The 16,703-nt window shown below is 38.3% G+C and overlaps 1 protein-coding gene across 1 annotated transcript in view; it reads left to right on the top strand.

The window, feature by feature from the left end:
* Positions 1-1,132: 1,132 nt before the first annotated feature.
* TMEM117 (transmembrane protein 117) overlaps positions 1,133-16,703 on the top strand; it is a 543,516-nt gene continuing 527,945 nt past the window's right edge. The window contains exons 1-2 of the mRNA XM_081593589.1: positions 1,133-2,772; positions 8,721-8,843. The gene's annotated coding sequence lies outside the window, so the exon portion shown is untranslated. The remainder of the gene's footprint in view (positions 2,773-8,720; positions 8,844-16,703) is intronic.

Raw genomic sequence — 16,703 nt, 5'->3', positions numbered from 1 at the left:
TTTTGATTTATTTTTTAATGGAGTGAGAAATAGAGATCAGAGGGATGTGTATGTCCATGATATTTTAAAGAACTGCTGCTGCTGCTACTAAGTCGCGTCAGTTGTGTCCGACTCTGTGCGACCCCATAGACGGCAGCCCACCAGGCTCCGCCGTCCCTGGGATTCTCCAGGCAAGAACACTGGAGTGGGTTGCCATTTCCTTCTCCAATGCGTGAAAGTGAAAAGTGAAAGTGAAGTCGCTCAGTCATGTCCGACCCTTAGCGACCCCATGGACTGCAGCCTACCAGGCTCCTCCGTCCATGGGATTTTCCAGGCAAGAGTACTGGAGCGGGGGGCCATTGCCTTCTCCGTTTAAAGAACTACATATCTTCATAACATCTCTCCACTCTTGATTTTTTTTCATCACTTTCCTTTTCCGGCTTTGTCATTTGTTCTTTCAACTTGAATTACCTCTCAGTATGGGGTTTCCTTAATTCCCCATAATGAACCACATACATTGAGAACATGAGGTTAACATTAAGCCCAAGACTGAATTGTAGAGGGAGAGGCAGCACTAGCTCAAGGCTACTGATGAAGTCACTGAACAAGTTGGGGGAGGAGTCTTTGTTGAACCAGTTGTTTGTTGACCTGATCATTCACTTTCTATGAAGTGGTGTAGACACAGTCTATGCCATGCCTTTACTTGGTTTTTTTTTCTTAACTTTAGTGAAGGAAAAAAAGAAAACGGGCCTCTGCCTGTCTCTGAGTCTGTATCTACTGCAGGTTTTTCTGATTTTCAATTCGAAAGCTTGGTTGGTGGCAGACTCCACTGTAAGACAAACTTCCCTATCTTGTTTCTTGGAATAGTGTTGCATCTCCCCTTATGATATTTCAGAAGGCATGTTTGATCCAACAGCATTGATTTTCTCTATTATCCTAGTTGTGATTAGGTGGTTAAATTGCAATATGCATTATTATAGCACATAACTCTTTAGGCTGATGGGGAATTCTAGAAAGAGTTGTTTTGTCATTCTAATCATTTTGTGATCCTTTTCTATATGGAAGCGATCTAAGCTTATATTTCCCGGATAAAGGCAGTTGCATAAATATGGTAAGATAAAATTAGAAAAAGAAGAAAAAGCCTATGTTTATCCATTGCATATTTTTCAGATATTCTAGCTCTCTAGTTCTTATGAGCATGTAATTAAAGGAATCAATGTAGAATCAGTGCATTGCTGTAGAAAAATAAGGAACAAGCATTCTTTATTTTGCAGATGTGTAATTTCATGCATCTTGCCCATGTTATTGCCCTCATAATCAAAAATCACTGGGAGGAAGAGACTGCTCTCCCATAAATATAAGACAAATTAACCTCAAATACACAGAGACAAATAAATGATTCAAATCTTTACCAAACCTGTCTATCTATGAGCTGTTTTAAGAAACAAAATGAATAAAATTTGCATTTATTACCACTTGGTATAAATTATTTATAACTATAGAATCTTACAGATTAAATAAGCTCAATTATGTGTGTGTCCAATACCCTTATTGTTCACATGAAGAAATCTTGTATATGTATGTTAGTAAAAGTACACATAAGTACATGGAATTCCAAATCTGAATGCCTTGAGGCCCTAAGGCACAGAGATTTATGAATTTATCCATGGTGATACAGATTGGCAGTACCTGTATTGGCAGAGCTGACTAAACCCACCTTTCTTGGCTCCCCTCCTTTCTTTTTTTTTTTTAAAGGGATGTATCTTTAAAAAAAATTTTTGTTTATTTTATTTATTTGGCTGCACTGGGTCTTAGTTGCTACATGTGGGATATTTTATTGTGGTACGTGGGATCTAGTTCTCTGATCAGGGATTGAACCTGGATCCCCTGCATCACCAGGAAAGTCCCCTGACTCCCCTTTTAATTCTCCTTTGTCATACTTCTGCTGCTGCTGCTGCTGCTACTAGTCGCTTCAATCGTGTCTGACTCTGTGCGACCCCATAGATGGCAGCCCACCAAGCTCCCTCGTCCCTGGGATTCTCCAGGCAAGAACACTGGAGTGGGTTGCCATTTCCTTCTCCAATGCATGAAAGTAAAAAGTGAAAGAGAAGTCGCTCAGTTGTGTCCAACTCTTCACGACCCCATGGACTACAGCCTACCAGGTTCCTCCGTCCATGGGATTTTCCAGGCAAGAGGACTGGAGTAGAGTACCATTGTCTTCTCCATGTCATACTTCAAATGTGATTATTTGCAAGACTACTGAATTATTAAATCACTGTGTTTCGTTAGTGGGGAAGGACAGGAATTTGGACCTCCTCAAGGAAGGTAAATTTTTCTAGTAATTTATCTTGTGTATTTCTTAAATGTCAGCCATGAGAGTATAGTAGAAGACCATGGTGGGTGAACTAGCTGTGGGTGTCCCCATGTGGGTGTGGGCTTAGCATGATTCTGTTTGTCTCTTTCATGGGAACAACTACAAAGAAGTAAAAGATGATGAGCCTCATAAAGTTCTATAAACTTTAAGAGAGCTGGGCATTTGTGGATATGGAACTGATACTCAAGAATTCAAGACTTCTGTCTGAGGACACAAGATTCAGCCCACGTGCTTACGTGTATCTTGGTTGTTGTTTAGTCACTAAGTTATGTTCAACTCTTTTTGCGACCCCATAGACTGTAACCCACTAGCCTCCTCTATCCATGGGATTTCACAGCCAAGAATACTGGAGTGGGTTGCCATTGCCTTCTCCAGGGGATCTTCTCAAGCCAGGGATTGAACCTGTGTCTCCTCCTTTGGTAGGTGGATTCTTTACCACTGAGCCACCAGGGAAGCCCCATGTGTATCTTTACTAAGGGACAAATGTGAGCTGACTTCTATGAGAGGCCAGCTGTGGAAACATAGCCACATAGCTAACTGGGTTGTGCGAACCCAGATAATCACCCACACCCACACTAAAACAAGATTTTTCTTTTCTTGCTATTAAGTCCTACAGAGAAACTCATATGAAGTAATAAAAACTTTGGTTTTGTAGATTCGGGTAAATTCATGATTACTGCTTGTTCAGTAGTGATAATATTGTAACATAAGTCAGTTACATGATAAAACTGACTTTAATAATCTTAAAAATGGCTATAATTAATATTTATAAAATGCTTAAAGGTCTGAAGAGCACTGTAGCATTTTTTATTATGTTTAACAAATATTTTATGAAAAGGTTATATGGTATGATATTTTGGAAATAGAATCTTTTTTATAAGTTCCCTGGATTTACCTCTCTTAAATGCAATTAATCTATTTAGGGACAAGGCATTCATACACAAAGCAACCTATGGGTTCACAGAAAAGAAAACAAATTAATATAAAATAATGTACAAGTAAAATATTATTAAAATATTCTCTATTTGCAATGATAAAATTCTATGCATAGTAATCTTATAATATCACCTGTTACTACTTCTGTGAGTCCTGTGTCTCTAGACAAAGCTAGTGGTTCATAGACTACTTATTCCTCAGGTTCTATGTTGTAATAGAATGATAATAATACTGGTCTTTTTCTTTAAAAGATGAGCTTCTTATATAATACATATTACATAAGATAATGCTAGCTTAGTTGTTTCTATAGTACACAGTAAATGCTTGCTAGAAGAATGAATTAAAATATTGTTTGAAGTGGTGACCCATTGAAATTTGACAGTCATTTTATGTACAGAGAATTCTATTCAATAGTGGTAATTATAACAATATTAGACCTATTGTACAAATTGAACCCATAAAATGTATTAGAGACACTGAATGAAAGTCATGGACCCAAAGGGATTGATGAACTTTTCAACTAAGATTTTGGTGAGATAGTCATATAGGAATTTTATTGTAAACATGTGAGGCCTTTCATGAGACCTGTTATCCCTGGAAATGAAACTTAAAAAGAAGATAATAGATGTACCAGAATATGCCAGATATTTTACTATTTTGTTTAATTCACTGTGTTCCGTAACTTACATATTATTAGCTAAATATTTTAGACAAGAATATCTGTTTTAGGTAGAGCATATAGCAAAAATAAGATTTGAACTCAGGCCTGTCTATCTGTTAATAACTCCAAAAACTCTACTAATCTTTTCCTCATAATACCTATTTACTCAAAGTAGGAGATGAGATGGTCAAAAACACTCTTTTGAGTAAGGCAGAAAACTATCTCAAACAAAATTGTATGAGTAAGTTTTATTTTAAAAAATAAATATTTAAAACAAAATTTATTTTTTGTGTACAGATGACAAATTAGTTGAAACACTTTCCACATCAGCTTAAATGCTAATTTTCAAGTTTTTCCCTGTTATTGCAGATAGAAAACCCTTTGTGCCAGCTTAGCAGTTTTAAATGACAAATTACTTATATTAATATATATATCCTCACAGCACTAAAACACTAAAAATTATATGCAGATGTCCAGTATTGCTATTTTCAAAAATAATGACTAACCCGTTAGCTGGTATTTGTGGATATAAGGGAAACAAGAGATTTGAGGAAGTTCATTATCACAGAGCAGGCCATGCTTCTCAAATTTCTCTCACCAAATCCAGCCTTCCAGGGACCTGAGGAAGCTTTCTGGTTAAACTAACCAGCGCTGCTCCATCACAATGAAGAGTGATTTACTGAGGGGAGGGTTCATTCCGGGGAACCCCGGTGTCGCTGATTTGTGGTAGCAACTAGCCGGCCTTGCCCTTAGAAGGCAGTGGTATCAGTGTCGGTGGCGGACTTCACCTTGGCCTGAGGTGAGTGCTGCTCCTAGGACAGCTGCCCCAGTTCTCTCCATGTGACCTGAGATGTTGGTGACTCCAGCTCCAGGAAGTGGCCTGTGAATCAGAGGATAAAACCAGAAGCTGAAGTAGGGCCTGTTTTATGTGATTTTCCTATCTCTGTGCCATGCTCAGGGGGACTTGGGTCAGTGACAGGAGGTACTTGGAATTCGAGGGGACTGGTATGCAGAGGGTGGGGAAAACTGAGAGGATAAAGCCCCTTGATAGAGTATATTATAGGACGCAAATGCCTTCAGAGGTCAGGGGTCCAGGTAGGTAACTCAAATGACTAGATAAGGCCATTTTGGAGCAGCTGTTTTGCCATTTAAGAATATAGGCGCAGCCAGGCCAGTTCTTTAAGTTTTCTGAGAAGCTAGGCATTCATTTTTTTAAATGTGAAATCTATTTGTTTTTAAATATTTGCAACTAAGTTAGAATTTTTTATTTTTTTGACGTCGTTATGTGGCATGCAGGATCTTAGTTTCCTGACCAGGGATGAATCGGTGCCCTATGCTGTTGGAAGCACAGGGTCCTAGTTGCTGGACCCCAAGTTAGAGTTTTAGAGTAGTGTGAGGTCAAAGAAAATAATTTAACAGGCCTAATTGTTCACCAGTTTGCAAGCTTTGATAGTTCATAGTTCAGTTGCTCAGTCGTGTCCGACTCTTTGTGATCCCATGAACCGCAGCACGCCAGGCCTCTCTGTCTATCACCAACTCCTGGAGTCCACCCAAACCCATGTCCATCGAGTCGGTGATGCCATCCAACCATCTCATCCTCTGTCGCCCCCTTCTCCTCCCGCCCCTAATCCTACCCAGGATCAGGGTCTTTTTCAATGAGTCAACCCTTCGCATGAGGTGGCCAAAGTATTGGAGTTTCAGCTTCAACATCAGACCTTCCAATGAATACCCAGGATTGATCTCTTTTAGGATGGATTGATTGGATCTCCTTGCAGTCCAAGGGACTCTCAAGAGTCAGCTTTGATATAGGGCAACTATTTGGGACTCTGGAGGGAAAGGACCTGCCACATTCCCTCTGATAGATGGACTTCATTGGTCTGGGATGAGTCCCAAGCATCAGATTACCCTAATGTGAAGTTGAGGTTGAGCCCTACTCACTTAATAGGTGGCATGAAGTGATGGAATTCCAGGTGCTGCAAGGCTGTATCAACAAGGCTTCCCTGGCTGCCTTTTCTCCTGCATTCTCTTATGTGACTTCATCAACAGAGCCATAATAATAATTCCCTCTACCTATGTTTCCCCAACTTAAACTGTATATAAGAATCACTCAGGAGCTTTTTAAAATAAAGATTACTAAACACACTGCAGGAGATTCTGATTCAGTAGGTGGGTTCTGGAATTTGCTGTTAACACCCACATTAGTTGACTGTAACACAGATGGTCTGGAGACCACACTTTAGAAACACTGACTCATAATGGATACTGTTGGCTGGCACATCTGTTATTTCAGTCTGAGTTTCATGCCTAAGTTATAGGTCTGCATACACAACTGCCTGCTGGAAAGCTCCATCGTCTTTACCTGGATACCTCAAACTTATTGTCTGAATCCAAATGTATTATTTTTCTAAAGCTTGCATGCAGATTTATATTTTCATTTCACTAAAATGCATCATCATCAACGTAGTTGCCCAAGCTAGAAATCTGCATTTGTACCTTTGGTGGGTAGGGGCTAGCATTCAGGATGCAAGGGTATGTGGTGGGCAACAGCTGCTTTCCTATCCAGTTCTTTGCCTTGTCTGCTCAACTATCCTCCTGTGGCTTTCTAAGTGTAACCTAGTTCTTCTGGGACAAGCCAATAATAATAACAGCTTTATTTATTGAGGTTTACTCTGTGCCAAGCACTATTCTAAGTGTTTCATATGCATTAACTCAATCTTTTCTTGAAGCCACTGAATTCTCTGTCTAGTTTTTGGCAGCTCCATAACTCCATGAGGCTAAATCTGCTCCCCATCTAACCAGTTGCCAACTGGGACCTCTGCTTCAAAATAGATATTGTCATCTTCTTCCTACACTCATACTATCCACCTAACTACAGATCCCAGGGCCTAGGATACCTGCTAGGGATCCCCCTAGGATCTAGGATTCCAGGGATATTGATGGCTGCCTGAATTGAAATCATTTTTAACTATGGTGTAGTAAATCAGGTTGCCACCTCCTCTGAAACAGTGGAGTGCTAGAGTCAAGAGGGCATTCAGAGATTGTCTAGTGCAATTTCCTTATATTACAGACTTGGAAACTGAGGCTTAGGAGCATATAGTGGCTTTCTAAGGGTAAGAAAGATGGAGGAGAGCTGGAGATCAAACCCCAGATTTCTGTTTCTGTGTCGAATGCTAGAATGCAAGTTCCCATCATTCTAGGGGAGTTACATGATACAGGGGAGTTTTGCTGTGTATCTGCCTACATGTAGAATAGCCTGGAACAGTGCAGTGATTGCAAATACATACACCACAGATGTATCAATCTATGCTAGGTTTGCAACACAGAAAACCCCTTTGACATGGAGAACTGTCGCTGTGTTGCAGGAATATTTGTTTAATGTAGTATGTGGATTACTTAGCACCTCTAGCAAAAATGCAATGAAGGAAATATACAGAAGGTTGTGGCAGCAAGGACCTACCTTAATTATTCTGCACAAATGTCCCTCAAGAGAAATCTGCCCTGGCCACTCTTTCTAAAATTTCCATATCTTTCTCTATGCTCTGATTCTACTTGTTTTTCTTTTTCTTTTCCATTGAAGTGTAGTGGACTTACAATATTGTATTAGTTTCTGATGTACAGCACTGTGATTCAGTATGTTTACGGATTATACTCCATTAAAAGTTATTACCAAGATACTGGCTATAATTCCCTGTGCTATGCAGTATCTTCTTGTTGCTTATCTATTTTATATATAGTAGTTTGTATCTCTTAATCCCATACCCCTAATTTGGTCCTCCCACTTCTACCTACTTTTCTTAATAGCATTTCTCACTGCCTGAAGTTATATCATTATGCCTTTTGTGTTTACCAACTATACACTCACTAAAACAAGCTACACGAGAGCATAAGGTTTGTTTTTTTCACCACCACATCAAGAGAAGTATTTGACACAGTAGAATTTCCTGAAAATGATGGTTTTACATTTTGGAATGGAAACTTAAATAACATTCAGCACTTTGGCCTTTAGAGGCCTAATATACCTCTCCAAATAGAAGCAAAAAAGACCCATGGCTGTACAATGCTGGAGTCATAATGTGAGAGATTGGATAACATTATTCAGAGGGATATTTACACAAAACACTTTATCATTAAGTAAATGACTTCTCCCGTGTATTTTTACCCTATATTGGAGGAATAACCCAGAACTGCAAGTAAAACCATGACATTTGGACAGGGAATACTTGCTTATTTGTGAATACAAACATAATAGGTTGAATTCCTCCAAAATTCAGATTCACTTGGTAACTCAGAAGTGATTATATTTGAAACTAAGGTATTTATAGTTGTAATTAGTTAAGGATCTTGAAATGAAATCATGCTGGATTTGGGGCAGGTCCTAAATCCAATGACTGTATCTGATTTATTTATTTATATTTTAAAAAGCTTTTCATCTTATATTGGAGTATAGCTGATTAACAATGTTGTAATAGTTTCAGGTGAATAGCAAAGTGTCTCAGCTATATATACATGTATGCATTCTCCCCCAAACCCTCCTCCCATCTGGGCTGCCACATAACATTGAGCAGAGTTTCATGTGCTATTCAGTAGGACCCCACTGGTTATCCATTTCATGGAAAACATATATACAGGTTGATCCCCTATCTCTCCCCCCGGCAACCATAAGTTCATTCTCCAACCCTGTGAGTTTGTTTCTGTTTCGTAAATAAGTTCATTTTGTATCATTTCTTTTTAGATTTCACTTATAAGGATCTAATGACTGTATCTTTATAGGAGAAAAGAGAGGAAGATTTGGACACAAAGACACAGAAGAGAAGATGCCATGAAGATGGAGGCAGAGATCAGAGTAATAGAGCTGACAAGCTGAGTGACATCGGGAACCACTAGAAGTTTCAGGTAAGAAAACTTTCTCTCCTAGAGTCTTTGGAGAGAGAAGACCCTGATGGCACCTTGACTTCAGAGTTCTGGGCCCTAGAACTGTGAGAAAATAAGTATCTGTTGTTATAAACCTCCATTTGTGGTAGTTTGCCACAGCAGCCTAAGAAACAAATATGATGAAGACAGGAGATAATTTGCTTACTTGTAGATAGAAGGATGTGGATTGTACCATATAAATTAGTCTACAATATTTTGAAGTTAAGTATCATAATACCTAATTCACTAAGTGAAGATAATGCTCTCTGTGAGACATCCTTTTTAAAAAAGTAATTAACTTTTATTGAAACATATTTGATTTACAATATTATATTAGTTTAATGTGCACAGCATAGTGATTCACTATTTTTGCAGATTATACTCCATTGTAGGTTATTCAAGATAATGATTATAATTCCCTGTGCTATAAAATATGTCCTTGTTGTTTATGTTTTATGTATAGTAGTTTGTATGTTAACCTCATACTCCTAATTTGTCCTTTCTCCTCCCCTCTTCTCTTTGGTAACCACAAGTTTGTCTTCCATGTCTGTGAGTCTGTTTCCATTTTGCATATTCACTCATTTGTATTTTTTAATCCACATATAAGTTATATCATACAGTATTTGTCATTCCCTGTCTGAACTATTTCACTGAGTATAGTATTATCTTAAAGTCTAACCTCACAAGGCTTCTGCATTCTCTTCTATAGTGTACAGGCCTGTGTAAGGGATGTGTGTGCTCAGTCGCTCAGTGGTATCTACCTCTTTGCAACCATATGGACTACAACCCACCAGACTCCTCTGTCCATGGGATTTTTCCAGCCAAGAATACTGGAATGGGTTGCCATTTCCTACTCCAGGGGATCTTCCCAACCCAGTGATGGAACCTGCATCTCCATCCACATTGCTGCAAATGGCATAATTTCATTCATTTTATGGCTAAAATTCCATTGTGTATGTATACCATATATTCTTATCCAATAGTCTGTTGATGAAAACTTTGTATCCATGTCTTGGCTACTATAAATAACGCTACTGTGAACATTGGGGTACATGTATCTTTTCAAATTAATGATTTCATTTTCTTCATATATATATACACACACACACACATATGTATGTATATATATATACACATACACACACACACATACATATATCAAAATATACACCCAGGAGTGCAGGAATGGAATTGCTGGATCATATGGTAGTACTATTTTTTAGTGTTTTGAGAAACCTCTATACTCTTTTCTATAGTGGCTGCACCAACAGTTTACAAGGGTTACCTTTTCTTTGCATATTCTCCAACAGTTGTTATTTAGACTTTTTAATGATAGTCATTCTTACAAATAAGAGGTGATGTCTCACTGTGGTTTTGCTTAGCAATTCTCTAATAATTAGCAATGTTGAACATCTTTTCATGTGCCTGTTATCCACCTCTACATCTCCTTTAGAAAATGTTTGTTCAGTTCTTCTGCCTATTTTTTGATCAGATTTTTTTTTCTTTTAGTATTGGATTGTGTGAGCTGTGTATATATTTTAGATATTAACTCCTTGTCTGTCACATCATTTGCAAATGTTTTCTCCCATTCTGTAGATTGTCTTTTCATTTTGTTGATGGTTTCCTTTGCTGTGCAAAAGTTTTTAATTTTAATTTTGTCCCGCTTGTTTACTTTTGCTTTTGTTTTCCTTTCCTTAGCAGATTGATTCAAAACATGCTGCTATCATTTATGACATAGTGTTCTATGTTTTCCCCTAGAAGTTTATGGTTTTCATTCTTGCATTTAGGTCTTTAAACCATCTTGCATTTATTTTTGTATATGTTATGAGGAAATATTCTAATCTTATTGTGTTACATGTGGCTTTCCAGTTTTTCCAGCACCACCTGAAGATACTGTCCTTTTTTCCATTGTATATTCTTGCCTCCTTTGTCACAGATAAATTGACATAGGTGTGTGGGTTTATTTCTGGGCTCTCTAGTATGTTCCCTTGTGTATCTATTTTTGTGCCAATGCCACACTGTTTTGATTACTGTACCTTTGTAGTATGTTCTGAAGTCTGGGTGGGTTATGCTTCTAGTTTTGTTCTTTTCTTTCTTTCAAGGTTGCTTGGGCAACTTGAGGTCTTTTGTGGCTCCATGTGAATTTTAGGATTGTTTATTATAGTTCTCTGAAAGAGGTCATGGATATTTTGATAGAGATTGCATTACATTTGTGGATTGCTTTGGGAAATATGGCCATTTTAGCAATATTTATTCTTCCAATCCAATAGCATAGGTTATCTTCCATTAAAAAATATAAAAATATAAAAAAATATCATTTTCAATATCCTTCATCAGTGTTTTATCATTTTCAGAGTATAGATCTTTCACCTCCTTGATTTATTCCTAGATATTTTATTCTTTTTGATGTGATTTCTTTTAAAAAAATTTTTTTTCTTTAAATTTTCTCATTCTGGTATTACATTATATACATTGGTATAGAGAAATTCGGGCTTCCCAGGTGGCGCTAGTGGTAAAGAACCCAGCTGCCAATGCAGGAGACATAAGAGACACAAGTTCAATCCCTGGGTCAGGAAGATTCCCCTGGAGAAGGACATGGCAACCCACACCACTGTTTCTGCCTGGGAAATCCTATGGACAGAGGAGCATGGTGGGCTACAGTCCAAATGGTTGCAAAGAGTCAGACATGACTGAAGTGACTGAGCAGATACACACATACAGAAATTCAACAGATTTCTATGTATTAATCTTATATCCTGCAACCTTACTGAATTCATTTACTCCAATAGTTTCTGGGTGGAGATTTTAGGGTTCTCTATATGGAATGTTACATCATCCTTAGTGACACTTTTACCTGTCATTGTTTGCACAGACTTATCTTTTTAATGATATCCTAAAACTTGGAGGAGTGGGCCAGGCAGGCCTTTGAGCTGAGCAGCTATGATAGACCTAGGCACTGAAAAAAAGGCTTGCAAAGCCCCTCCTTGTTTTTCTAAAAGTTGAGACAGTCCAGGGTGGGGGGGATGGCTCCCCTTAACCCTTAAGGGAGGCAGGGAGAACAGCCCTTCTAGTCTATGAGTAGAGTTAAGCTACTGTTCTTCATTTCATGGCTACATGAACATATGGCCATTGTCTTCAAATACAGAAGTAAATCATTTTCATTTCTTAATTTTAAAAATTCCTGCTGCTAATTATTTCTCTTATCTTTTGTTTTACTCTCCCATATCCTATCTTCCTGCCCTGAGGCTCTTAACGCTAAAATAACTGGAACTGAAAAGTCCCTTTTCAACAAACTGGCTTTCCCTACTTCTTCAAAGACATTATTCACTATCCCATACAACCTGTTCCTGTGAATGGGCTATAACATTCTTGATTCTTCCAGCTTCTTCTCCATATCTCTTCTTCTCACTTTCTCTCCTACTCGTCTTTTCTCTCTTTCTCCCCTGCTTCAGTGTGTACTGACTGAAAACCTTATGAGTAATGAGCATTGTTTCTGTGTATTCCCCTTTGCCTGGAATTTCTTCTTTCTCCCTTTTCTGCTTATCTAAATTCTCTTTATCCTTCAGTGTTTGCTTCAAACATCTTCTTCCATCTGGTGTGATACAGCAATTCCTAAGGATGGCTTTTTTCTCCATTTCAAATTTCTGTAGACCTCATGGTCAGTTAAATGCATTTGGCCTTCATCACATGTCACCTTTCATTAGTATTTATGGTGATTTTAATCCATCTCTTGTCTGCTTATTTACATCATGAGTTTCCTGAGGAAACAGACGTGCTGTGTTTATCTCTGAAACCTCAGCACCTTGCAGTGCTTTAATGGACTAGTTGTTTTGGATAGGTTTATAGATTGGGTTGGAGAAGGCAATGGCACCCCACTCCAGTACTCTTGCCTGGAAAATCCCATGGATGGAGGAGCCTGGTGGGCTACGGTCCATGGGGTCGCTAAGAGTCAGACACGACTGAGCGACTTCACTTTCACTTTTCCCTTTCATGCACTGGAGAAGGAAATGGCCACCCACTCCAGTATTCTTGCCTGGAGAATCCCAGGGACGGCGGAGCCTGGTGGGCTGCCGTCTATGGGGTCGCACAGAGTCGTATACGACTGAAGTGACTTAGCAGCAGCAGCATAGATTGGGTGGTGTATTTGGTACTTTCCATGAAATCAAGAGTTCTTTTTTCTCATTTTTTTCTCTTTCTTTTGTATTTTTTAAATATGATAACACCTTTACAGGAGACTTAGAAAATACAGAACATAGTCACACATATTCCACTATACGTTACCATTATTTTTAAGTAGATAAATTAAGATTTTTAGTAGGAGTTTCAATATCAAACTCTCAAAAATTAACAGAATGAATATTTGGAAAAGTAGAAGGATATAGTAGATCTGAAAAGCACTATGAACCAATTCAACATAGTTAAGATTTACACAATTTTCACACAAGAGTAGGATACAAATTCTGTTCAAGTTCCCACAGACCATAAACCAGGAGACGTTGGAACATCTCTAGGGACATAAAACAAGGTACAAAAATTTCATGCTCTAAAGGTATTGAAATCAAACAGAAACTGTTCTCTTATTGCTGTGGAATTATGTTAGAAATCAATATCAAAAGATATCTGAAAATAACCCACATATTTTCAAGTGCAATGTGACACTTACCAAGAGAGATCTTTGACTTAACTATTGAAAGCCTCAATAGAGTTAGAAGGCTGAAAAAACACAGAGGGTGATTGCAGGGAAGAAAACATTTAAATGAGAAATTAGTATCAAAATGAGAAATTAATATCAAGGATACTTTAAAAAACCATGTATTTGGAAATTAAATATCCACTCTAAAATGATAGGTGTATCTAGAAGCTATAACAAGGAAAATTAGAAAATATTTTAACAGAATAAAAAGGAAAAGAGAATTTATCAGAATTTGTTGCATGCAGCTGAAGCTGCTAATCCAGAGTTTTGAAGGCCCTCAAATCTAGCCTCTCCCCCTTGGGCTATCTATGAAACCTTTCTAAGTAGAAACAGTCTATTTCTACTGGAAACAGTCTGAAGAAGAAAAAAAAGGCCATTTGTTTTAGGAGAAATGAAGCAGGAAGAAAGTGAAGGTCAGCTCAAAACTTCCCAAAGGTAAATGTGCCATTTAAAACCAGCAGTCACATTCCTGTGGATGAAGTCATCCCCAACCTCAGTCAAGTGCTGCTTCCTGGAAGTGAAGGGCTGGTCAGTTCTTGGGGCCTCTGTATATGTAAGAGTGGGTGTGAGGCAGAGGGGAGAGATCACGAAGAGGCAGTAAAAAGAACTAAAGGGAGTGGGCAGTGAAACAATTGACCCTCTCTGTCATCATAGCAGAAATAGCTCTTTGAAGGAATTGCTGCATTTATGCAGATTCTTCAGGATGGGCGTGAGACAGGGCAAATGCTGGCCACCAAGCAGGTGACAGCTCTACTCTTCCTATGACTGCTAGTCTATGCTTTGTTTGCGTGACTCTTTTGTTTTAAAACCTGTACAGAAAAATCCCTCTGCCAAGCCCTTTATAGGCTAAAGTGGGGGCTAGGTGAATCAGTCATTTGGTAAAAGAAACTCCATGGAAATATAAGCAAGGCAGGGAGGAGATAAATAATTATGAAGATAAGATCATTTATGGAGAACTTAATATGAACCAGGCCAAATGTTAAAAGTGTAAGACACGTTATTTAATCCCTCTAACAACCTATAAGGCAAGTACTACTAATGTATAGAGGTTCAGTAATTGGCTTAATATCACATTGCCACTATCTGGGCAGAACCAGGATCCCACAGCAAAGGCTCTAATGGTCCAAGCAGTAGACATGTGATGATCATCTTTCCCCAAGCAAAATTCAGGACATGCGGACTAACTAAAATATATCAGAGTATACTGGGTACCATGGGGATAGACATTCACAGTTAGGATTACTGAGAAGAATCCTGGCAATAGAGTCACTGGCCTTTAAATACCAGAAGAAAATTATGCATCAGCTTCAAACTTCTATTCTTGCCTCTTTGGCGATAAGGAAATTATGCTGTTTATGTTTGGAGTGTGCAATTAATATCATCCTGACTGACCTATTGGAAGTTAAAAATAGTTTTGCTTGGAGTTCATCAAATCATTGATGAAAGGGTTTCCTGATACACTTGGTATGGATTACAGATGCTTCCTCCTATAGTTTCCTTTGGTTTCAAAGGTTCATTTAGAGAGGATCATTTGGTCTTATAAAAAGTTTTCACCAAATTTTGAAATGTATATTGAGTTTGTCTTTTTCTTTTTTTTTTTTCAAATGGAGTATAGCTCTAATTTTAGTCTAATGGGATGAGGTAAACAGTAAAACATCATCTCATGTGGTTACTTCTAATTTCTGCACTCGGTTGGATTTTACAAAGAAATTACATGTAAACATGATACATTTTAAGCCTGTCTATGCAGGGTTCACTCTGCTTGAGGAGGTGGAGTAGGCAGATGACTGGAGAATTTTCATTTGAGAGTTTCCTACTTCCACTATTTCTATCATTGCCCGGACATTGTCTGAAACTGGGGTCAGTTTGCTGCCTATAAAGAAAAGAAATGGAGTCATTTGGTTAAAATATGGATGGGCTAATGGGAGATACATAGCCCTGCCATCTTGGCTTCTTTCTGGGGCTTGTATCTATACCATTTTCAAACACTGCTGGCCAACACTAGAGAAATGATTAATTTCTATGAGTAAGCAATCATCATCTGTGTACTGGACCAATAGACTTTGACCTGAAAGAAGGTTTTCATAGCACAATAAAGTTTGATGGAAGGAAAAATGGCCTTTATTGAGCACCCATTATGTAACTGGTATTGTATAGGTGTCTTATACATATTAAGGCATTTAAAACTCCCAATAGGTCTGTGTGGTAGGTAGCAACTGGGATGGAAAGAGACTGGAGAATAAGGATAACAGTAACCTAATGATGAAGAAAAGAAGCCCTAGGGATTCTTATTGTAATTTTATAGTACAATTTGCTCAGGGTGTGGCTAGGGTTGTAGTGGAACCAGATTCAACACCAATAGACCCTATTCCAGATGTCCTAACTGTAAAAACCCATATCCCTTTTGAGGTACACAGGAGGAAGTATAAGATGAGAGGTTGAAATGTGGGCTGATGAGATCCGTTGACTGGTTTCTGATCCTTACTCCACCACTCGGACTAGTCGTGAGATCCTGTATGAACTGCTCATTCTCTGTGTCTCTTTCCTCAAAGGTAAACATGGAAGTGAAACTAACAGCAGCTATCTATCTCACAGGCCTGTTGCAGAGATTTTAACATTTTAATACATGAAATAGGTGTGGTGCACAATAAGCCTTCAATAAATCAAGCTTTTATTGTTGCATGCTATTGTGAGAAAGATCAAGTGTAGAGGCTATTGCCCTGTCTGGTTGTTAGGGCTGAACTGGAGATCCTGGGTGGCTTACCAAAGCAAAGGACACAGGCCTCTTGATCAGGGGTAAAAAGGGAACATTGTTATTGAAGAAAATCCTGCTCATTTCAATATTTTGCCTTGCAGTGGTTCTGGAGAACTGTATTCTTTAAAACTTGAGACCTCTCAGTTAAGAACAACTAGTAAGCATTGGTTAAGCTTATTCTTAAAATTATTATTAAAGGAAGCCAGACCATATGTTAAGATAGGGATCTAAAGGTAGAGTAACAGTACCATGTAAAAGAGGCCAGACATTTCAGTTCTGATTAACTGAAGTTCATTCTAGTAGACACCTGTGTAATTCAGCCAGTCATAGAGTGGAGCAAGTTCTGTCTCTCAAGTAATCTGAAGAGAAGTTGCTCAATGATTTTCACCCCATT

The sequence above is a fragment of the Giraffa tippelskirchi genome, chromosome 4 (assembly GCF_054371585.1).
Source record: "Giraffa tippelskirchi isolate mGirTip1 chromosome 4, T2T-mGirTip1v1.2.pri, whole genome shotgun sequence".
NCBI lineage: Eukaryota > Metazoa > Chordata > Mammalia > Artiodactyla > Giraffidae > Giraffa > Giraffa tippelskirchi.
Note: the sequence above shows the minus strand (reverse complement) of the source record. Positions and strands in the feature narration are given on the sequence as shown.